This window comes from Astyanax mexicanus, chromosome 8, assembly GCF_023375975.1.
Source record: "Astyanax mexicanus isolate ESR-SI-001 chromosome 8, AstMex3_surface, whole genome shotgun sequence".
Lineage (NCBI taxonomy): Eukaryota > Metazoa > Chordata > Actinopteri > Characiformes > Acestrorhamphidae > Astyanax > Astyanax mexicanus.
In genome coordinates this window covers 3,871,909-3,897,274 of record NC_064415.1, presented here as the reverse complement: position 1 = coordinate 3,897,274, position 25,366 = coordinate 3,871,909, and positions in this window count along the sequence as shown.

Below are 25,366 nucleotides of genomic sequence, written 5' to 3'. Positions count from 1 at the left end.
TGTGGAGAGACGTGAAATCTGCTGTTCACAGACGCTCTCCATCCAACCTGACTGAGCTTCAGCTGTTTTATAAAGAAGAATGGGCAAAAATCTCATTCTTAAAGCTGGTAGAGACAAACCCAAAAGTCTTGCAACTGTACTTGCAGTGAGAGGTATCTCTAGGGGGATTAAATAGTTTTTAATTTCAGATTTTAATTTGAGCTGCAAGACGTTGGTGTAGACGTTAGTGTAGTGTAGTAGGTATCTCCACTTGAAAGACTAGAGTTCAATTCTGAATACATTTATAATGCATTATATGCCTGTAATATGTAAGCGTATTAGTATAGTCTCTTTTAAGTACTGTACTTGTAGTGTGATACATATAACATCATCCCCACATGGTGGTGGCAGCATCATGCTGTGGAGATGCTTTTTTTTCTTCATCTGGTACAGAGTTGGGAAGCTGGTCAGAGTTGATGGAATGATGGATTGAGATAAAAACAGGTCAATCCTGCTAGAAAACCTGTTGAAGGCTGTAAAAGATTTCAGACCTTCCAGCAAGACGATGACCCTAAACATACAGCCAGAGCTACAATGTGTCAGACTGGCCCAGTCAAAGTCCTGACCTAAATCCCATTGATCTTCTGTGGAGAGACATGAAAACTGCTGTTCACAAACGCTCTCCATCCAACCTGACTGACCTTCAGCTGTTTTATAAAGAAGAATGGAGTAAAGATCTCTTCAAAAAAGTCTCTAGATGATCAAAGCTGGTAGAGACAAACCCCAAAAGATTTGAAACTGCAATTGCAGCTAAAGTTGTGTCTACTAAGTATTGACACACTTTTTTCACATTTTAATTTAAAAAAATAATATTTTGAAAAACACATCTTTTCTATTCAACTTCACACATGTATTCTACTTTGTGTTGGTCTATCACTTGGTAAATCTCAACAAAATACATTGAAGTTTTTGGTTGTAAGGTGACAAAATATTAACAAGTTCCAAGGGGTATGAATGCTTTTGCAAGCCACTGTATATTTAGATAAATAGCATGGGTGGCAATGCCTGAATTATGTTATTCGACTTGTGCCCCCAGTAAAAATGCTAAAGACAGATTTTGTCTATTTACCTTTGCTACAGACTGTAGGTACAGATCCCTCCTTCAGATGAAGTCTGCTGGCTAATCCTGCTGTGTAGTTAATGGTGTTTCTTCAACTGTTCTAGTGGGTAGTGGGGCTCTAGTGGGGGTTGATGGGTAATAGGTGGAGTCAAGGTGGTTCTATGCAGGTTTATTGCGACATCACAATAAGGGAGGGGCATCCAAACGATTCATAGAAGCAAATCATTCCTGATTCCTTATTTCCTTCTTTCAGCTGATTCTGAAATCATGTTTTTAAATAATATTTGGAGTATTAATCTATCTATGTAAAACATTTTTAAAATAATGAAAAAACACGTAATGTAGTGTCCAAACTTTTGACTTGAAGTTCTTGAAGTTTATGATCAATTTAATACAGTCTCTGAACCCAAAGCCTGGAAGCTCAGGGATTCAGGTCTGTGCCCATCCTCTGCTGCCCACCAGATGGCAGTGTGTGGCAGGTCCTGTGCCAGGCCTGTGGCAGGGTCTGTGCCGGGCTGGGTGTAGAGAATGTCATTACCTGTCATGCCGCTCGTCTCCTGATGAAGCTGGATGGTTAAGAAGGCAGAAGAAAGGGATTGGGGTTGATGCCGCTGCTGCCGCTGTGCTGTGCTGTGCTGTGATTTGCTGTGATTTGCTGTGCTGTGCTGTGCTGTGATTTGCTGCGATTTGCTGTGCTGTGCTGGGCTGTGCTTTGCTGTGCTGTGATTTGCTGTGCTGTGATTTGCTGCGATTTTCTGTGCTGTGCTGGGCTGTGCTGTGATTTGCTGTGCTGTGCTGTGATTTGCTGCGATTTGCTGTGCTGTGCTGTGATTTGCTGCGAATTGCTGTGCTGTGCTGTGATTTGCTGCGATTTGCTGTGCTGTGCTGGGCTGTGCTATGCTGTACTGTGATTTGCTGCGATTTGCTGTGCTGCGATTTGCTGTGCTGTGATTTGCTGCGATTTTCTGTGCTGGGCTGTGCTGTGCTGTGCTGTGATTTGCTGTGCTGTGCTGTGATTTGCTGTGCTGTGCTGTGATTTGCTGTGCTGTGATTTGTTGCGATTTGCTGTGCTGTGCTGTGATTTGCTGCGATTTGCTGTGCTGTGCTGGGCTGTGCTTTGCTGTGCTGTGATTTGCTGCGATTTGCTGTGCTGTGATTTGCTGCGATTTTCTGTGCTGTGCTGGGCTGTGCTTTGCTGTGCTGTGATTTGCTGTGCTGGGCTGTGCTGTGCTGTGCTGATTGAACAGAACTCACAGGAGACTTTTAGGACCTTGATTAAAAAAACAAACAACAGCCAGTAAATAAACTGTGCAGTTTAGTCTGAAGGTGCTGATTTTAGAGCCTTTAGCTTTTAGCACTGAATTGCTGTTTGATCTTTAGTCCTGCAGCTCTTTTATATTCATCTGGGGCCTCGTACTAAAGTTGTGTATGTAAAAATACATTATGTAGGCTATATTTCACGCTCACAATCAGATATACTAAATGTGTGTGAGACTGTGCGTTCCCTCACGCCAGTTTTATTTCAGGTGTACGTGTGTTTTTGTAAGCTATCAACACTTGGAGGCAATGCATTAAAAATACCAAAATTAGATGTTTCATCATACTTTTTGTTTTTAATGTTTTTTAGTGATTGATTGAATTATTGCCAAAAGTTATGATGTTATTGGTGTATTTATTGAAAGTAACTTAATGCTAATTACATGCAGCTTCTTTAAATTACAATCAGTTGTTTGATTGATTAACAGGTAAATTCTGATTGAGTGTTTTATTGATTTTGCAAAGGTAAATATTGATGGGTTTGGTTGGTTAATCCTCATTGATTGGTTGATTGGCACTGCTTTAATACTGTATATGCATAAACATCCCTAAATACTGGCTTATTGATTGTTTAAGAGAGAGAGAGAGATTTTGATGGGTCTTTTATTGCTAATTTATTCATAGATAAAAAAAAAAAACATTTTTATGAGTAACTAATAAATACTATCAAATTCCATCAATTGATTTATTTAGAGTGTTAACTCTGATTTTGTTTTTATTAAATTTTTATGGCTGATTGCAGTAATATAAATAACATCTTTGGTAACACTTTATAATAACTTTCATTAATATATTTTAAATAATGAACAAAGCAGTAGTTAATCAGAATTTGAATATTAATAAATGCTCACATATGACACTTATTCCTCAGCATTTTTGAACATCATTAAATCGCTAGTAAATGTGAATTTTAAACAAACACATTGTTGCTAATGCGTTCATTAGTATTTACAAATGTGATAGCAACTTTTTAGTTTCTTAAAATGTGAAAAATAACAGTTATTTATTATTAGTTAATGGTATATTAATGAAAGTTATTATAAAGTTTTACCACGTCTTTAAATAAAGATTGATTAGTTGTTTGATTGACAGAGATAGATTATGGTGGGTTTTTTTTTGATTGATTTGTGGACTCATTAATTGATTGACACTACATTAAAATATGCTTTAGTACAGAAGAGCAGTAATGATTGATTAAATTAAGCAACCGATTGATTACTTTTGTTTACTCTCACTGCAGATGGTGATGTTCAGCTGTGTGTGTGTGTGTGTGTGTGTATATTTCATGTTAAGGTCAGTGTGTTTTGTATTTGGGATGGTCTGAGTAATCCTGATCCATTATGCAGTCGGGAAAGTCCTCTCCGGACCCCCGCTGTGGTGGTCCGCTCTCTCAGAAGGGGTCTGTGCTGTGTGTAAAGCTGCTCTGTGACAAGAGCTGTTCTGTAAACAGATCAAATTAATTAATCAGGCATGACACACACACACACACACACATACACACATAAACACACACACAAAGAGACAGCCTGTTGTCTGAGGAAGTCTGTAAGAAGCTGTGGAGACCCCAGATAAAGGGTTTTATGGAGTGGAGGTGGGAGATAAGAGCCGGTAATGAAGCAGCAGAGTCTCATAAATTACCTGTCAAAACCAAAAAGACGCAGAATCTGCTTCTGAATTTATGGGTTATGTATCTCCGCAGTGTTTACTGCCATCTCTTTACACCACGGTATCATCAGATAGGTCTTCAGACGCTCTTTTACAAGTTCAGTTTGGTCTGTCGTAGAGTAGCAAGTGTGAAAGGAGCTGGGAACCCTCATCCAGATTAAAGACTAAAAAACAAAATTTGGTCTGACCAACAGAGGTGGACTGTTTGGATCTACTGATGGTTCGGACTTTTGGAGCAATTACAGGATGTTAAGAATGATAGCACAGATAGAATAAAAGATTCTGCCAAATGTGGTTCATATTCAGCAACCAGGGTGTTTGTACAAAAGCTTGAGCCGAGTTCCGTATTATACTCAGCGACCGGGTTGTTGGAACAGGTGGCTCAGTGCAATTTTCGTATTAAACTCAGCACAAACCATTTGTTTGTAGAAACGGCTCAGTTCAAGTTTCATATTATATTCAGCAACCAAGTTGTTTGTACAAACAGTTTGGGTTGAGTTCTATACTATACTCAGCAACCGGGGTGTTGGTACAAACGGCTCGGGTCGAGTTCGATATTATACTCAGCAACTCAGCTACCGGTGGCTCAGTGCAATTTTCGTATTAATCTCAGCACAAAACGTTTGTTTGTAGATAGGGCTCAGTTCAAGTTTCAAATTATACTCAGCAACCGGGGTATTGGTAAAAAGGCTCGGGTGGAGTTCCATATTATACTCAGAAACCAGGGTGTTGGTACAATAGCTCAGGTTGAGTTCCATATTATATTGAGTAGCCAAGGTGTTGGTACAAACGGCTCGGGTGGAGTTCCATATTATACTCAGCAACCGGGGTGTTTGTACAAACGGCTCGGGTGAAGTTCCATATTATACTCAGCAACCGGGGTGTTGGTACAAACGGCTCGGGTGAAGTTTCATATTATACTCAGCATCCAGGGAGTTGGCACAGGTGGCTCAGTGCAATTTTCGTATTAATCTCAGCACAAAACCGTTTGTTTGTAGAAACGGCTCAGTTCAAGTTTCATATTATACTCAGCAACCAGCGTATTGGTAAAAAGGCTCCGGTGGAGTTCCATATTATACTCAGAAACCAGGATGTTGGTACAAATGGCTCGGGTAGAGTTTCATATTATACTCAGCAACCGGGTTGTTGGTACAAACAACTTGGGTTGAGTTCTATATTATACTCAGAAACAGGGGTATTGGTACAAACGGCTTGGGTAGAGTTTTACATTATACTCAGCAACTGGGGTGTTGACACAGGTGGCTCAGTACGATTTTTGTATTAAACTCAGCACAAACTGTTTGTTTGTAGAAACGGCTCAGTTCAAGTTCCATATTATACTCAGAAACCAAGTTGTTTGTACAAACAGTTTGGGTTGAGTTCTACATTATACTCAGCAACCGGGGTGTTGGCACAAATGTCTTTGGTGGAGTTTCATATTACAAGTACAAATGGCTCGGGTGGAGTTTCAGGTCGAGCTCCTAATTATACTCAGCATCCGGGTTGTTGGTACAAACAGCTTGGGTTGAGTTCTATATTATACGCAGAAACCGGGGTATTGGTACAAATGGCTCGGGTAGAGTTCCATACTATACTCAGCAACCGGGTTATTGGTAAAAACGGCTCGGGTGGAGTTCCATATTATACTCAGCAACCGGGTGTTGGTACAAACGGCTCGGGTCAAGTTTCATATTATACTCAGCATCCAGGGAGTTGGTCCAATAGCTCGGGTTGAGTTCCATATTATATTGAGCAACCGAGGTGTTGGTACAAACGGCTCGGGTGGCGTTCAATATATTCAGCAACCAGGTAGTTGGCACATGTGGCTCAGTACGATTTTCATATTGGACTTAGCACAAACCGTTTGTTTGTAGAAACGGCTCAGTTCAAGTGTCATATTATACTCAGCAACCGGGGTATTGATAAAAATGGCTCAGGTCGAGTTTCATATTATACTCAGCAACCAGGGTGTTGGCACAGGTGCCTCAGTTGACTTCCATATTACACTTAGCAACCGGTGTGTACTTTGTTTCTATTTCTATTTCTACTTTGGTTTCACACAGGAATAAACTTAAACGCATTAAAATATGCATCAATAAACCACACAAGCACACTGTCTTCTCTGATTGGTCAGAGCTGTCTGACACGTGAGCGAGAAAGTAAATATAGCGAGAAGATTCTGTGTTCCAGTGTGAATCTCTATGTAGTGTAAAGCTGCTTTAACACTGAACACTGAAATTTTGCCACTGCACTTTCATACACAGTGTTTTTTCAATGGTACATACAGTGCAAATGTACAGTAGTGCAGCTGTGAACAGTGAACGCAGCACACACTGTGTGTGTAAACAGCATGGAGCAGCAGAGACAGTGTCAAGTCAAGTCAAGAGGCTTTTATTGTCATTACATCTGAGTACAGGTACACAGTGTGATGAAATTACGTTCCTCCGGAACCATGGTGCAACATAGAACCACAAGCAATAGACAACATAAAGTGCAGGAGTGACGACAGTGCAACATAAAATTATAAAATTATAACACTAAATAACAATAAATACAATAAATACAAAAGACGAGACAATTTAAAGACAGGACAGTGCAGTACCGATACGGTATAATAAAGTGTGTAGTGGGGATAAGGTGCAGAGATGTGTGACATACTGTAACATATAGAACATATATAATCACAGCAGTTACTGAGGTAGAGTTTATAGTTTTTAAGAGTGCAGCAAATAAAGTCATGTCAGCCTCTGTGTGCTGACTGGGTGTGTGTGTGGGTGAAGTTCAGTTCTTTGTGAGTGTAAAGGGGGGGGGTGTACAGTTTAGTTTTGTGTAAAGGGGGGGGGGTGTACAGTTTAGTTTTGTGTAAAGGGGGGGGTGTACAGTTTAGTTTTGTGCGAGTGTGTTGGGTGAGTGGTGGGTGGGGTGGGGGTTCAGTTCTGTCTCTGTTCGTTGAGAAGTCTGACTGCCTGGTGGATGAAGCTGTTGCAGAGTCTAGTAGTGGAGGCTCGGATGCTCCTGTATCTTCTGCCGGACGGCATCAGAGCGAAGAGTCCGTGTGAGGGATGGGTGGGGTCGTCCACAATGCTGGTGGCTTTGCGGATGCAGCGTGTGGTGTAGATCTCAGTGATTGAGGGAAGAGAGACTCCTATGATTTTCTCAGCTGTCCGCACTATCCGCTGTAGGGTCTTGCGATCTGAGGTGTTGCAATTCCCAAACCAGACGGTAATGCAGGTGCTCAGGATGCTTTCTACAGTGCCTCTGTAGAACATGGTGAGGATGGGAGGTGGGAGATGTGCTTTCCTCAGTCTCCGCAGGAAGTAGAGGCGCTGCTGGGCTTTCTTGGTTATGGAGCTGGTGTTGAGGGACCAGGTGAGGTTCTCTGCAATGTGAACACCGAGGAACTTGGTGTTATCCACAATTTCCACAGCAGAGCCGTTGATGTTCAGCGGGTGGTGGACACCTGGAGCTCTCCTGAAGTCAACAACCATCTCCTTGGTTTTATCCACGTTAAGAGATAGGTTGTTGGTTCTGCACCAGTCCGTCAGCCACTGCACCTCCTCTCTGTATGCTGACTCGTCGTTCTTGCTGATGAGGCCAACTACAGTTGTGTCATCAGCGAACTTGATGATGTGGTTTGAGCTGTACTTTGCAGTACAGTCATGAGTCAGCAGAGTGAACAGCAGTGGGCTGAGCACACAGCCCTGGGGGGCGCCGGTGCTCAGTATGGTGGTGCTGGAGGTGTTGTTTCCAATCCTGACTGATTGTGGTCTCTCAGTCAGGAAGTCTAAAACCCAGTTGCAGAGGGAGGAGTTCAGGCCCAGCAAGCTCAGTTTTCCTATCAGATGCTGAGGGATGATGGTGTTGAATGCTGAACTGAAGTCGATGAACAGCATTCGAACATAGCAGTCTTTGTTGTCCAGGTGGGTGAGAGCCAGGTGGAGCGCAGTAGAGATGGCATCGTCTGTTGATCTGTTTGGACGATACGCAAACTGCAGAGGGTCCAGTGAGGACGGGAGCTGGTTTTTGATGTGCCTCATGACCAGCTTCTCAAAGCACTTCATGATGATGGGAGTAAGTGCAATGGGACGGTAGTCATTAAGGCAGGACACTTGAGACTTCTTCGGCACAGGGATGATGGTGGTCGTCTTGAAGCACGTCGGCACGATTGCAGTACTCAGAGAGATGTTGAAAATGTCCGTGAGAACATCCGTGAGTTGTTCTGCACATCCTCTGAGCACTCTGCCAGGTATGCTGTCTGGTCCTGGGGCTTTCCGTGGGTTGACTCTGAGTAGAGTTTTCCGCACATCAGCTGAGGACAGGCACAGTACCTGGTCGTTTGGAGGAGGTGTAGTCTTCCTTGCTGTCGTGTAGTTCTGTGCTTCGAACCTTGCGTAGAAGGACTTCAGTGCATCTGGAAGGGAGGCATCACTGTTACAAGCAGGGGAGGGTGACTTGTAGTTGGTGATGGTCTGGATGCCCTGCCACATGCACCGAGTGTCAGTAGTGTCCTGGAAGTGGGCGTGGATTTTCTTTGCGTAGGTGCGCTTTGCCTCTCTGATCCCCCGGGAGAGCTTGGCTCTAGCTGTTCGGAGGCCAGCCCTGTCCCCTGACTTAAAGGCCTTGTCTCGGGATCTCAGCAGCGCATGCACCTCTGCAGTCATCCACGGCTTCTGGTTGGGGCGGGATGTGATTGTTTTGGAGACAGTAACATCCTCAATGCACTTGCTGATGTAGCCAGTCACTGAGTCTGTGTACTCCTCCAGGTTGATAGAGTCATCAGAGGTAGCAGCTTCTCTGAACATGTCCCAGTCAGTGTGCTCAAAACAGTCCTGAAGAGCAGAGATGGCTCCTGGAGGCCAGGTTGTAACTTGCTTCTTCTCTGATTTGGCACGTCTGATGAGCTGTCTGTATGCTGGGATGAGCATGACAGAAATATGATCAGAGTAGCCGTAGTGGGGGCGGGGCTCTGCTCTGTACGAACCGGGAATGTTAGTATACACACAATCGAGCAGGTTAGCTCCACGGGTTGGAAAATCCACATGTTGGTGAAAGCTGGGCAGCAGAGCCTTCAGATTACTGTGATTGAAATCACCAGCAACAATAAACAGTCCGTCGGGGTGTGAGTTCTGGAGTTTGGAGATAACAGTGTACAGTTCTTGCAGAGCGTTAGCATTAGCACCGTTAGCATTAGCATTAGCACTGGGTGCTACATACACTGCTATTATGTAGACGCTGCTAAGCTCTCTGGGCAGGTAGAATGGCCTGGCTCTGACTACAGCAAACTCCACCAGCGGCGAGCAGTAGCTGGAGATCAGCGCAGCGTTGTTACACCATGCTGTGTTGATGTAAACACACACCCCACCTCCACGTACTTTGCCCGAGAGGCCGGCGTCGCGGTCCGTGCGGTAGCTTAGCATGCCGCTCACCTCAATCGCGGAGTCCGGGATGGAGTCCGTTAACCACGTCTCCGTGAAAACGAACATACAGCAGTCTCTGAACTCGCGCTGGGATGTCCGCTGGAGCCGGAGCGCTTAGCGCGGACTCCGGCTCTCTTACCGCGCTTTCGGCTCCTCGCGCAACGCTTGCGGAGAGACCTCTTCCGGCTAGCAGGCTCAGGAAAAGCCGCAGATCTTAGCAGGCCTAGCGCGCGTAGCTCCGCTCGTAGACCGTCTGTAAGTACAGATTTTTGTTGATTTTGCAGGTCTAGCAGGGTCTGTCGGTCGTAAGTTGTTCCCATAGCGAACTTTTGCATGATTGCGAGTTCAGATCGGATTATTTACACAGAAAAACAAACAAAAGCACCGTGTTTTGCTTCCGGAGTGGCCGCTGCGACTGCTCGCGCCGCCGACAGGAAGTGTTTGTTCATAGCTGTGGTAATTAGCATTATTTGGCTAACATATCAGATTAAACTGCACCTTATCAATAGTTTAGCTCAAATAAAAGAAGTATATTTGATAGCTGGGTTGAATCAAGATCAGATCTGGCGTGCTGTTGGGAAAACGCCCTAAAGTTAAGGTAGGAATTAAGACCATAGGTTAAGCTAAAAACCAGGTATATGGTTTTCGGGTTGATGTTAAGATAAGAATAGGGATTTAAACTAATGTTAGTTTTAGATTCAGGGTAAAGTTTATGACCAAGGATAAGGTTATAAGGTTTGGGTTGAGGTTTAGGTTATGATTAAGATTAGGACCAGGTTTAAGATCAGGTTTTGGTTTTTACATCAAGTTTAGGATTATAATTATGGTCAGATTTATATGATTTGGATCAGGTTTTCAACTGAACTGATGTCATAGTTGAAGGTTAAAGAAATTGAAATGAATTGATTAAATAGATAATTTGATAAGAAGATCAAAGGAAACATCTACAAAGATCAGACAGCACAGAATTAACTAGAAACACAGCACTGAAGGTCTGTATGTACTTCACCACAGTGCTGTGTTTAGAGAGAGTGTGTGTGTATGTATGTGTGTGTGTGTGTGTGTGTGTGTGTGTGTGGTGAACATGGGTGTGCATGTTATTAGCTCTATCTGAAAGTTCACATTCATTTCTCTCATAGGTCACTGATTTAATTGCAGTGTGGCTGAGTGACACACACACAGGAAACTCTGGAGTGGATAAACGTGAACCCGTTGGCACCGTGCCCAATGCTAACAGGTTCAGGGCTAGCTTTTTGGGATGAGCTGACCTATCAAACACTTATCTTATGGCTAAATGCAATCAAATCGTCACAGCAATGCTCCACAATCTAATAGAAAGGTTCAGAGTTGGGGTTTAATAAGCAGGTGCCCCAATACTACTGTCCACTCTATATACATATACATAGCCTCTGTGCACCTTGTTTGTTTCTACAGCCAGTATTCATTGTTTTAGCTTAGATTAGCATGATGGTGGTGTATGAGGTGTTAGTGTGTGTTGTGCTGGTACACATTTTGTAGATCATTTCAGTTGGTCCATTCATCATGAAATTCTAATAAAATCTGAATCAGTTTCTCTGATTTTGCTATTTATAGGTTTATGTTTGAGTAAAATGAACATTGTTGTTTTATTCTATAAACTACAGACAACATTTCTCCCAAATTCCAAATAAAAATATTGTCATTTAGAGCATTTATTTACAGAAAATGAGAAATGGCTGAAATAACAAAAAAGACGCAGAGCTTTCAGACCTCAAATAATGCAAAGAAAACAAGTTCATATTCATAAAGTTTTAAGAGTTCAGAAATCAATATTTGGTGGAATAACCCTGGTTGGTTTTTAATCACAGTTTTTTTCACGCATCTTGGCATCATGTTCTCCTCCACCAGTCTTACACACTGCTTTTGGATAACTTTATGCTGTTCAAGCAGTTTAGTTTGATCCATCTTCCTCTTGATTATATTCCAGAGGTTTTGGTGGTGGGAGAATTTGGTCAAATCAAAGAAACTCATCATTTTAAGTGCTCTCTTATTTTATTCCAGAGCTGTAGATGCCAGGTTATTGTCCAACAGTGAAATAAAGTGTGTGTGTGTGTGTGTGTGTGTGTGTGTTTATGCTTTGGTGGGCAAAGTGTGTGAATGAGTGTGTCCAGTGTATTCCATCAGCAGTTCACTGAGCTGGACATCCTTCAGCCTAAAATCCCTGAAAGCATTAAGGCATCTCACACACACACACACACACACACACACACACACACACACACACACACACACACACACACACACACACACACAGTATGACTCATGTTTTTATTTATTTTAAGGGAAGATTGTTAGACCTCAGGTGCCTCCGTGGATTGTGACAGAGGAGTGAAGCTGCTGTTTCAACTACATCAGTTTTGTAACTGCAATATTATATATAATATATAGAGTTAATTACAGGTAGACACACTCACTGATCACGGACTTTATTAATGTTTATTTGGGTTTAGTATTCTAATGTTATATAGAGTTAATTGCAGGTAGACACTCTCACTGATTACTGACTTTATTAATGTTTATTTGGGTTTAGTATTCTAATGTTATATAGAGTTAATTACAGGTAGACAGTCATTGACCACTAACTTTATTAATGTTTATTTTGGGTTTAGTATTCTAATGTTATATAGAGTTAATTACAGGTAGACACTCTCACTAATCACTGAGTTTATTAATGTTTAATTGGGTTTAGTATTCTAATGTTATATAGAGTTAATTACAGGTAGACACTCTCACTGATCACTGACTTTATTACTGTTTAATTGGGTTTAGTATTCTAATGTTATATAGAGTTAATTACAGGTAGACAGTCATTGACCACTAACTTTATTGATGTTTATTTTGAGTTTGGTATTCTAATGTTATATAGAGTTAATTACAAGTAGACAGTCATTGACCACTAACTTTATTAATGTTTATTTTGGGTTTAGTATTCTAATGTTATCTAGAGTTAATTACTGGTAGATACTCTCACTAATCACTGACCTTATTACTGTTAATTTGGGTTTAGTATTCTAATGTTATATAGAGTTAATTACAGGTAGATACTCTCACTGATCACTGACTTTATATTTTTTTGGGTTTAGTATTCTAATGCTGTATAACGTTAATTACATGTAGAATATCTCACTGACTACTGATTTTATGTTTATATAACATTAGAATACTAAACCCGAAAAGTCAGTGATCAGTGAGAGTATCTACCTGTAATTAACTCTATTTGGGTTTATTCTAATGTTATATAGAGTTAATTACAGGTAGACACTCTTACTGATTACTTATTTTATTTATGTTTATTTGGGTTTAGTATTCTACTGTTATATAGAATTAATTACAGATAACTACACTCACTGATCACTGAGTTTATTAATGTTTATTTGGGTTTAGTATTCTAATGTTATATAGAGTTAATTACAGGTAGACACTCTCACTGATCACTGACTTTATTACTGTTTTAATTTTGTTAGTATTCTAATGTTATATAACATTAATTACATGTAGAATATCTCACTGACTTCTTACTTTAACTCTCTATAACATTAGAATACTAAACCCAAATAAACATAAATAAAGTTAGTGTTATATAAATAATGTTATATAGAGTTAATTACAGGTAGACACTCTCACTGATCACTGACTTTATTAATGTTTATTTGGGTTTAGCATTATAGTGTTATATAGAGTTAATTACAGGTAGACACTCTCACTTATCACTCAGATACAGTTTTATATTATTTTTGGTTTTTGGTCTATAGTGTGTACTGTACTCACACATCCTCTGGTCTCTTTAATTGAAACTTTTACGGGAGTTTATAAGTTTTTAGGTGGGTTTGGAGGAGCTATTCATCACTGCTGCTGACGGGGTGTAATAATGTGTTGAAGGTTTTAGAAGCTGGATGAAGGGATGGTTGTTTTTCATTGTGGATCGGAGCGGAGAGACAGATAAAGGTGTGTTTTTTTCTCTCTCTCTTTGTTGTGGGCGGGTTTTCTGGCTGCTGGAACTGTCGGGGTGATTTATGGGCTGCTTTGTGGTTGGGAATGCAACAGTAAGCACTTACCTGTGTCTAACCTCACCTGTCCTGTGGAGATCGAGTGATTTAACTACAGGACTTCCTACAACAGGTGCGACAGAGTGGCTACAAAGGAAATAAAATAAAAATAGAGGAAACACTGTTTGTCCTGCCTGATTCTGATGAATGACATAATTAAGAACAGGAAACGAGGATACACCTGCCCAGGTTTTAGGAAAATGGGGTAAAATGTTGTGTTATATAACACAGTGGTTAATGAGATAACACAGTGGTTAATGAGATAACACAGTGGTTAATGAGATTTAGTATGCCGAATGCTGACAGCATACTGACAGACCCTGGTGAAAAAACATATATACTTATTTGTACTTAAAACATACAGGGGTTGAACAATAAAACTGAAACACCTGGTTTAAGAGCACAATAATTGATTGTGGTGACGGACAGTTCTGGTGGAAACAGGAGAGTTGAGGTGCACATTGAATTCTGCGTGATTTGATCAGCCGTGGTTTTATGTTTTTTGGATACAATCCGGGTTAGCACCCGAACATCCCTTTCAGACAGCTTCCTCTTACAGCGTCCACAGTTAATCCTGTTGGATGTGGTTGGCCCTTCTTGGTGGTTTGCTGACATTACCCTGCTGATGATACTGTGGCTTTTGATGCATCACAAAGACTTGCTGTCTTGGTCACAGATGCTCCAGCAAGACGTGCACCAACAATTTGTCCTCTTTTGAACTCTGGTATGTCTCCCATAATGTTGTGTGCATTGTAATATTTAGAGCAGAACTGTGCTCTTACCCTGCTAATTGAACCTTCAGACTCTGCTCTTACTGGTGCAATGTGCAATTAATGAAGATTGAACACCAGGCTGCTCCAATTTAAACCTCCCACACTAAAATGATGACAGTTGTTTCAGTTTCATTGTCCAACCCCTGTATTAACCCTCATATTATGTTCACTTTTCAGGAACAGCAATAGTGTATCCGGGTCATATTGGCCCTGTGCAATTTAAATGATCCAAAAAAAATCCCAACAAGCAGTGTGAATACAATCATTACAAACTCCGTTACTAATTATTATTAATATAATTAATATTTAGAGCAGTTGTGTTCCTTACCAAATAATGGTAATGGTTTAATTAGGATAATTAATTTTTTTTGATGTTTTAATGTTAAGACCAACATATAAAACAGTAGTTTTACATAACATTGAAACATAACATTGCAATGTTTCTCTAGTTTTGTTTTTGGTGGTTGCAAATATTTTCATATTATATGTTGATTACACTAATTAAAGCAATCAGAAGAAGTTTCATAATGAAAAAAATATTTTTAGCTATTTTTCCTGGATCTTCAAACTTTAAGAAGGCTCAATTTGACCCAGAACAAAATAGAAAGGTTGAGAAATCTATGTAAAGTATTTAGATTTATGTACTTACTTAAAATATATTAAAAGTACATTAATATTATATGCTTTCATCAAATATTTTTTATATAAAAATAAACTACTATGAAGTGCAATTTTAGTTTAATGTAATTCAATAAACCTCTGAAACCTCTTATTTACGGATATAGGTTTGTACATTTTTGACAAAGTGTGTTAAAAACAACTGTTACGGTAGTTCACTTTAAGTGCAATGTATCATGTAACTTTTTTAGAAAGTAAATTAAATTACTACTTCTAATTAAAAATTAAAGTACATTTGTAACACACAAAAAATTGTAGTACAGTTTATTAAAATATATTTTTATACCCAATGAAGTCTACTAGAAGTGAGCTACTTACAAAAGACACAAACAAGAAACATATTTGTACTCTAATGTAATTAGATCACATATATTTAACATCAATTCTTAGTACATTTCTAATATACCTGGTGTATAATAAATAGTGATACAGCTGTAATATATTCGTATACAATTAAAGTATTATTAAGTACTTTTAGTACAAAAAAGTTGTTCCATTTTAGTACTCTTTAAATATACTGAGTAATAATAATAATGTGGCTACAAGAGCACTTTAGTGCACTATAGCATAATAATGATTAGTATACTTTAATCTACTCTTTTTCACTAGGGGAGAGCACATCAGAAAGTGTTGCTTGCTCTTACAGCCTACAACACAGAGGCCAGGCAGTAAATCATAATTTATCGTGATCTACAAGTTACTTAAGGTAGTCTGGGGGGAGCGACTACACACTGATGGTCTCTGAGTGTCAGAAACTGGGGGAGACACCAAGTATGCAAAAATAGTTGGTGCCAAAAAACAATAATAAGTTGCCAATGGAAATAGACTAAACTCATAGACCCCATTTGAATATTTCAAGTGACATTAAATATTCAGCTCACTGGTTGTTAAGATTGATAGCGTTTTAAATTATTTTTTTTACAACAAAAATGGTTCTTTATGGGACTGAAAGTATTTTTTCTATGGCACTGAGCCAAGAACCATTTGTAGCACATAAATTTTAAGGAGTTCATGTATTATATTAGCTTTAATTCTAATTTAATTCTTGCTTACAGCCTTTATAAAGTCTATTACCTAAAAAAATGACTTTCTCACTTTACTAGCAGATATTTTTGTCATAAAGTTCTTGCTTTAGTAAACTGTAACAGTTTCTTAATAGAAAAGCCAGTTTTCTTTGTTCCTGTAAGAAACTGAGCTCTGACTGACCCCAGGCAAATTGGCTGAGTATTTCTTTTCTGATGTAACGACCCTGAGATTTCTCTTCTTTTCAATTACTGTAGAACCGTAAAAGATCTTCTGTCATGGCCGCTGGAATCTCAGAGACTTTAGAGGCTCCTGATTACAAACAAAATCCAAAAAATAACAGAGGTCAAGAGGGGGTTACTGGAGTTTCCAGTTTTTAGATGAGAACTGTTACAGTATAATACTTTACAGAGTTTTGAAAATTGATAAAATAGATAATATTCGACTGATTCCATCCATCCATCCAACCCCACCCATCCCCAACCATCCTTACCCAACCATCCTCACCCATACCCAACCATCCTCACCCATACCCAACCATCCTCACCCATACCCAACCATCCTCACCCATACCCAACTATCAATACCCATACCCACCCTCTATACCCACCCCTTCATACCCATACCCACCTATACTCACCTCTCCATACCCACCAATCCCCAACCATAATTACCCGCCCAACCCCACCCATCCCCACCCATCCTCACCCATACCCAACCATCCATACCCAACCATCCATACCCATACCCACCCTCTATACCCACCCCTTCATACCCATATCCACCTATACTCACCCCTCCATACCCACCAATCCCCAACCATCCCCACCCATATCCAATTATACCCACCCATATCCATCCATTCACCTATCCATTCACCCATCCAAGATCATGGAGAAAAAATAATGCAGCCCAAGATTGAAGTGAATCTTGTGACATTGCAGAAGATTATCGAAACAAATCTTTTTATTTGGCCTGTGTGGGATTTAGTTTCCGAATCTGTCCACCGTCATTCATTCGCACAGTCCCATTTCCACACTCAGGGTTGCCAAGTACAGAACACAACAGCAAGCAAACAGTGTGCTGCAGCCATGGAAATAGGGGAGCTGGCTATTTTTTTTTTTTGGTGAACAGGTAATCACTGAGCTTCAGTAAGGTTGCTAATCATACCTACGTAATTTACCACACAGCGCAAAGAGTCAATCTGGCAACTCGCATGAGCTTTGGAGGAGCTGGTGGTGCAGAAAACTTCTATTCAGTGTTTGGAAATTGGACTTCTGTAGCCATTTCACACATTCACTCTCATTTATTACATACCTGTCAAGTCTCCTGTTTTGGCCGGGAAACTACCGTATTTTACTCCTCTTTCCCGCCGTCCTCCCGTATTAGTATTTTCCCGTACATTTCCCGTATTATATTAAAAATTCAAAAAACTTTATTATTGAGGCGACTGACCGCTGTGTGTTTCTTAACCAATCGTGGTGCCGGTTGCCTTAAAAACCATTGATAAGCAGTTAAAACACATCAATTAAAAAAACAACCGTTTTAGTTTAGTCATTTAATTTATGGTAAATAGTTAAACATAATTAGAAATATATTAATATGACAGGTTTAATGCTGATTGATGGAAAAGATTGAGGATTGAGGTTTGACAGTATAAATGAATTATTTTTGCTATTTTTTTGCTCACTGTTGCCAATTATGCCTATTTATGTGTTATATATGAATGAACTACTTATTAATGGGTTTTAAAGTATTTGCAACCTAATTAGTAACCATTCATAAACTAATTTATAAACCATTCGTAAACCCTTTATAAAGGTAGTCTTATTTGAAAGTGTTACCAAAGTTTTACCAAGTTTTTGTTTTTGTTTTTCATTGCCTGGGGAGGCTGTGTGTAATATTTTATATATTTAATATTGACCTTTTTATTTTATAAATCATCCGTAAACAGAATAAAACATGATTAAAAGTGTTATAAATCACATTCAATTAGTAAAAAAAAAAAACAGCTGGTGATTTGCCTTAATGGCTCTAGTACTAAATGACTGTTTTTTCATTGCAGTGGGCGGGGCCAAATTACCAAGTTTCATTGGTTTATAAACACAAAGTACATTGGCTGGTTCTGATGGACAACAAACAGCTCTCAAATAGTGTTATATACAACAAAACATTTAAATATAAAGAAAAAAAAACATGATGTCCACTGTAATGGATGCAGGTCTGAAAGGGTTAAGTGTTATTCAACTATTTTGTATGAATTAAACCTTTTAGCCACACATACATTCAAACAAAGGTCTTTGAGTTTAGTCTGTTGCAATTGGCTGCTTCTTTTCTATTGGCTTCTGGCACTGTGTAGTTGCATCACTGTCAGTGTGTAGTCGTTCCCCAGGCTATTTTAGGGTAAACATACAGTAGATCATATATTATTAACTGACTAGTCTTGATGTTGTAGGCAGTAAAACAAGCCAAGTTGCCTAAATCTGTGTTGACTGTGTGCTATACGCAGCACTGTTCACTCTAAAGCAGGGGTGTTTAATTATAATTCAGTTCGGTGTAGTTAGAGAAAATTTCTCAAGGCCAATGTCCGGACCATCGCCATTTTTAACTTGTGTTGTAATTCAGTTTTATATCCTGTATACTGAAGAAGCCTATAGTAGTTCTGTCAGTGTTTTATTAATGTCATCAACAACTGAAAGACAAAACAAATTACACATACTAGTATATTTCAACAATATGTATTGTTTTAAATAGGCCTGTCACAATAATTACATTATCAACCTATCATACAATAAATAGAAACACTCTCAATAATTTAACTTATCGAGTCTATTAATGTGAATCTGTATGTTCACTTTGTTTCAAAACGCTTTATTTATTCTATTTAATTTTATTTATATTATATTTATGCCTGCCTGTCATGATAATAATTATATGAATGATAAATCGTACAATATATGGAGAAATGTTTGCTGAACTTGGCCAAAATATCAGTTTTTTTTTTTTAAATATCAGTTTTATTGTATTTAATATTATTACTGTATCAGACTTTATTATGTTGTGGGTAAAACTGATGGGGGAAATTGCCAATGCTTTTTGTCCCCTGGGGGTTGCCTTAGTTTTAAGGGTTGTTTTGGGAGTACAGAAGGTGGAGTAAAGTGGAATATTTTCCTCTCTTGTCTCGGTTGTTTCTCTTTAATTCCTCCAAGTAACTCTGCTCAGTTACAATACTGTTCGTATGTTTTATAAAGGTAGTATTTTAATGTCTTTTTCTGGTGCGCACCATCTGTATTAGCTTTTCTCACTTTATTCTCCCACTTCTCACCGCCTGCTTTGCCTGTGTGGCTCCGCACTCTCTCATCTGCACAGATCTGATTGGCTGAGGAGAGCGTTTGGTGATCTTACAGCACACGTGATTGGTCTGTGAGTTTACTGCGCTGTAAAGCACGTAAACCATAAAGACAATAAACGCTCCGCCGCTTTAAATGAACACGGTCAGAATTAAATCCTTCTCAGTAATTTATCGGTTTGGGTCCGGATTGGACAACGCAAAAGCATTTAATTTCTCCATATAATTTAAAATAATCAATAGTATTGAGTATTTCAAATCTATTCTATTGTATTTATCTGACCCAATTGTTGTTAAACTCAATTGATTTATCAAAAAAACATCCGACAAATGAGCGCACTATTTTCTGTAGTTAAGATAACATAGATAACATAAAGTATGTTTAATTAACTCAAGTTTTATACAGTTATATAACATTTACTTCATAGTTTTAAGGCAACTGATTTCCTCAAATGATTTAAGTAAATTCATATCCAGGCTTTCAGCGTTTCTCAGTAAAGGGGTTACAGGGATTACACTGTAGAAATTATAGTATAAAATCCACATAATCGTTTAGTTTGCAAACTTCCTGCAGGTTTCAGCTCCTAAAATAAAATAAATGCTAAGCTTTCCTAAAGCGCCTTAACAAAAGACTGTCCTTCAATGCTACAGTGAGTATTACACTAAACACTCTCTCCAGCAGTTAACAGGACTAAAACTGCTTTTGAGAAACTGGGCCATTTATAAACAGATTTACATATCATTATCCAACAGTCCAGTCTGCCTTAGATTTCCACATTGTAATTGTTAAGCATAACATAATGACCACTTTGTTTCTGCACCCATTATCTAATTTTTTCAGCTTCACTGATCATATGGGACTCTCTGTAGTGTATAAGAATTACAGACTATAAATCTGCCTCTGGATCGCAGGGGCATGGTGGCGGTTTCTTGCCTCCATTGTGGTAGGCATTTCATGACATAATCCGTAACACATGACATATTTTTGCAAAAAACAATAGAATAGAAGTAACTGTGCGTGTGTGTGTATGTATTTATGTGTATGTATTAATATGTATGTATATTTATGTATGTGTGTATATGTATAAGCATATGTATAGTTAGATATGTGAGTATGTGTATATATGTATGTTTGTTTATTTTATGATTATTTTATTTTATTATTTTTTATTTTTTTGTTTGTTTGTTTGTTTATTTTTTGTTTAGTTTTTTTTTTTTTTCTTTCTTTCTTTTCTTTTTCTTCTTCTAGTACCCCCCTCCTGTACCTCACACTCCGATCCTTCCAACCCTGAACTCCCACAACTATATCCACACAAAATATATATATATATATAAAAAAAATATATATATAATAATAATAATAATAATAATAATAATAATAATAATAATAATAATAATAATAAATAAAATAAATAAATTAATAAATAAAAATAAAGTATTAATTGTCCTCCGAAGAGGGGGGGTGGTGGTTGGGCCAAAAAAAAAAAAAAAAGAATTACAGACTGTAGTTCTGTATGTGTTTCTCTTTATATTTAATATTATCCTCACTATTTTCACCCTGTTCTTCAATACTCAGAGCCAACAGAATAAAAAACCACCACAGAGCAGCTATTATTATAATTATAACGGCTCAGTTAAAATAAGAAAGCACTTTAAAATGATGAGTTTCTTTGATTTTACCAAATTGAAATCCTCTGGAATATAATCAAGAGGAAGATGGATGATCACAAGCCATCAAACCACCAAACTGAACTGCTTGAATTTTTGCACCAGGAGTAAAGCAGCATAAAGTTATCCAAAAGCAGTGTGTAAGACTGGTGGAGGAGGATGAACATGATGCCAGGATGCATGAAAAAGCTATGATTAAAAACCAGGATTATTCCACCAAATATTGATTTCTGAACTCTTAAAACTTTATGAATATAAACTTGTTGTCACGTGGTCCCTGTCTGTTCTCGTGTTTCTGTGTTTATTTACCTTTTCTGTGCCTGTCTCTGCTTGTGACTGTGAGTGTGTCTCCCACGTGATCCGTGTTCCTCAGTGTTTCTTGTTCTCACCTGTGTTCATTTGTAACTCCGCCCCTTAGCCCCAGGTGTTTTCTGTTTCCCGTGTGTGTGTTGCACTATTTATAGTCCGTGCTCCCTTTCCCTCGTGTCGGTTCTTGTGCTTTGTTAGCCTGTTATGGTTGCGTCTTTGTTCCCCATAATTCTTGTTTTCAGTTTAGTTTCAGTTTATTTGTTTATTTTTGTCTTTTGTTATCTGTGTAATAAATTCACTCGCATTTGCATCCGCTCTCCTCGTCCTTCCTGCCCGCACCCTGACACTTGTCTTCTTGCTTTGCATTATTTGAGGTCTGAAAGCTCTGCAGCTTTTTTTTTTTTTTTTTTTGTTATTTCAGCCATTTCTCATTTTTTGCAAATTAATGCTCTTAATGACATTTTTATTTGAAATTTGGGAGAAATGTTGTCTGTAGTTTATAGAATAAAACAACAATGTTCATTTTACTCAAACATAAACCTATAAATAGCAAAATCAGAGAAACTGATTCAGAAACTCACTCATTGTTTTACTTTTACCTCAATATAAAGAACAGCTGCAAGAACAGTTGGCACACGTTTAAATAGAAGCTCACACATTATAGGACAAACTGCAGTTACTGGAACTAATAGTCGAGTGGTATGCAGTGTGTGGACGAGCATTGTCCTGTTGAAATGCCGCACTGCATGTAGTGTTCATTCAGAAACGGTAGGACCACTGGTTGCAAGACCTCATTAATGTAAAGTAGAGCTGTTACAGTTCCTGTAATGGAGAGTAAAGGTGATCTGGCATTGCACAAAATTACACCCCAAACCATGACCCCAGGCATTTTAGATATGTCACTGGCATAACTACCCACCAAGTTTCATTTCTGGTCAGTTGATTCCTTCTGGATGCAACTATCGGCACTGTCAAATACAACTACAAGTACAATTGGCACAAATGGGGATAAATTTTCACACAATGTTGATATAGGTCAAGCTGGAACTAATATTCCATAGTTTAAAGATCTAAAATGATTTACTATAAAGTTCTTTAATCTGACTTTAAATGAATTATGTTAATTAGGTCTTTCTCTATTGGTTTAACAGGCTTAACATCATTTACAGAAGATTGAATGAATTTACAGAATATTGAAGGACATTTTAAGGTTACGGGTCACATTAAAAAAAAATGTATACCATATAACTGTAATATGTGGTTGGTGTGGTGCAGTGGATAACAGCGCCACCTGCCAGTGAGCTACCCTATCATGTGGGAGGCTGGGGTTGAATTTTAGGTCTGGGTGACTGAATGCTGAGCTACACCAATAAGAGTCCTTGGGCAAGACTCCTAACTCTACACTGACCCACCTCTGTAATAGGAATATGGCAGATAAATCGTCAGATAAATGCTTAAATAAATGTAACGTAATGTAATGTAGTTCAATAGGGGTGTGACGAGATCTCGTGGCACGTGATCTCGCGAGATTAAAACGTAGCAATATTTCTCGTCAAGCAGGAAAAAAAAACAGTTAAGTGTGGACTTTTTAGGAGGGATCTGGCAACCCAGTAGCGATAGCGATAGAGTATGATGGCTGAGCAGTGAGAGCAGCTCTCAGCAGAAGAGAAAGATTCAGGTATTTGTATAGAAGATGCTTCTGCTACTTTTAAGTTGTATGTCTGGCTGCATTTTGGCTCCAGTGGAAACAATAAACAGTAACAGAGTGACCAACAAGACACAAACCATATATAAATACTGTAAGTAAATCCTACACGTGACTGTTTCATAGACAGCTGTACTAATCCCTTAACTCTGTACTGTATTTAATTACATGTTCTGTCTCTGTTTCACTTCAAGCATAGTCTTAATATGACTGGTTATGGTTCTGAATAGTTAAATTACAAGAGATTTAGGAGAAAAAAACACAAACCATAGTCTTAATATGACTGGATGTGGTTTGCACTTATTGTTTGCACTATATAAGACCTAGAAAAGTTTTTTTTATTTTTTATTCTTATTTCTATTTGTTATAGAATCAATGTGTGAAAGAAACCCGTCTGTTAAATTTGCATTATTTGATTTTGTCAAATAAAACTTTAACTTTAACTTTTTTAAGCCATTTTTAATTTTTTACATTTTCTTTTAAAAAATATTTTTAATTCTCGTGATATTAGTGTCTCGTCACACCCCTATAATTTAACGATGGTAAAAACTGGTATTAAAAATGATGCTGCATCATGACCTCACTGATGTGATTTTGTTGCAGAATGCAGTCTGATGATAATGACTGGGGAAAGTACTGAGATTACAGATGACGCATCTAATGGAGCTGAAGAACCGGAGATTGACAAACCATTATCTCTTAAAAAAAGGATCAGAGGAAGTCATCAGCTGACCCCTGACTGATCTATCAGGGACGTATACAATCATCATTATATAGAGAATGGTTGTAAAAATGCTGTAGTTCCAAGAAGAAAGTGTGGGATTTTTACGTACTTTAAAAAAAGGATAATGCATTATACCAAAATATACCAAAACTACATTGTACAAAAGTCAAAGTCAAAGTCAAAGTGGTTTTTATTGTCATTTCAGCTATATACAGAGTACACAGTGAAACGAAACAACGTTCCTCCAAGGACCATGGTGCACATAAACACAGTGTAGACAGAACAATAGTGCAACAGTACAAAAGTGCAGACAGACAATACAACACAATACAGACAAAGAATAATAAATAACAAGACAGTGTGCAAATTTTGCAGTGTGCAAAAAAAGACCAGGTGAGGTAGTAATTACTCTATTACACAGTGTGCAATAGAGTCCAGTGAGGTAGTAATTACTCTATTACACAGTGTGCAATAGAGTCCAGTGAGGTAGTAGGGTTTTTAGTGCTTTCCATTTTCTGGGGTAAGTGGGGTAAGAGTGTGTGTGCATGTACAGAAAAACCATCAGTTCAGTCTCTGCAGTTAAGGAGTCTGATGGCTTGGGGGTAGAAGCTGTTGCAGAATCTGGTCGTGCTGGACCGGATGCTGCGGTACCTTCTTCCCGAAGGCAGGAGGGAGAACAGTTCGTGTGAGGGATGAGTGGGGTCATTCACAATGCTGGTTGCTTTGCGGATGCTGCGGGTGGTGTAAATGTCCGTGATGGAGGGGAGAGAGACGCCGATGATCCTCTCAGCTGTCCTCACAATACGCTGGAGGGTCTTGCGGTCAGAGACGGTGCAGGTCCCAAACCAGGCAGTGATGCAGCTGCTCAAGATGCTCTCAATGGTCCCTCTATAGAAGAGTGTGAGGATGGGTGGAGGGAGACGGGCCTTTCTCAGCTTCCGGAGGAAGTAGAGACGCTGCTGGGCTTTCTTGGCTGTAGAGCTGGTGTTCAGGGTCCAGGTGAGGTTATCTGCTAAGTGGACACCAAGGAACTTGGTGCTCTTAACAATCTCCACAGAGGACCCGTCGATGTTGAGTGGAGAGTGGGTGTGTTGTGCTCTCCTGAAGTCAACAACCATTTCCTTTGTCTTGTCCACATTCAGGTGAAGGTTGTTGACTGTACACCAGTCTGTCAGCCGCTGCACCTCCTCTCTGTATGCTGACTCGTCGCCTTTGGTGATGAGACCCAGCACGGTTGTATCATCGGCGAACTTGATAAAGCTGTTAGAACTGTGTTTTGCAGCACAGTCATGAGTCAGCAGGGTGAACAGCAGAGGACTCAGGACACTGCCCTGGGGGGCCCCCGTGTTCAGTGTGCTGGAGGTGCTGCCCCCGAACCGGACTGACTGGGGTCTCCCTGTCAGAAAGTCCAGGATCCAGTTGCAGAGGGGGGTGTTGAGGCCGAGCGAGCTTAGCTTCCTGGTGAGGTTCTGTGGGATGATGGTGTTGAATGCTGAACTGAAGTCTATAAACAGCATTCTGACGTAAGTGTCCTTCTTCTCTAGGTGGGTGAGG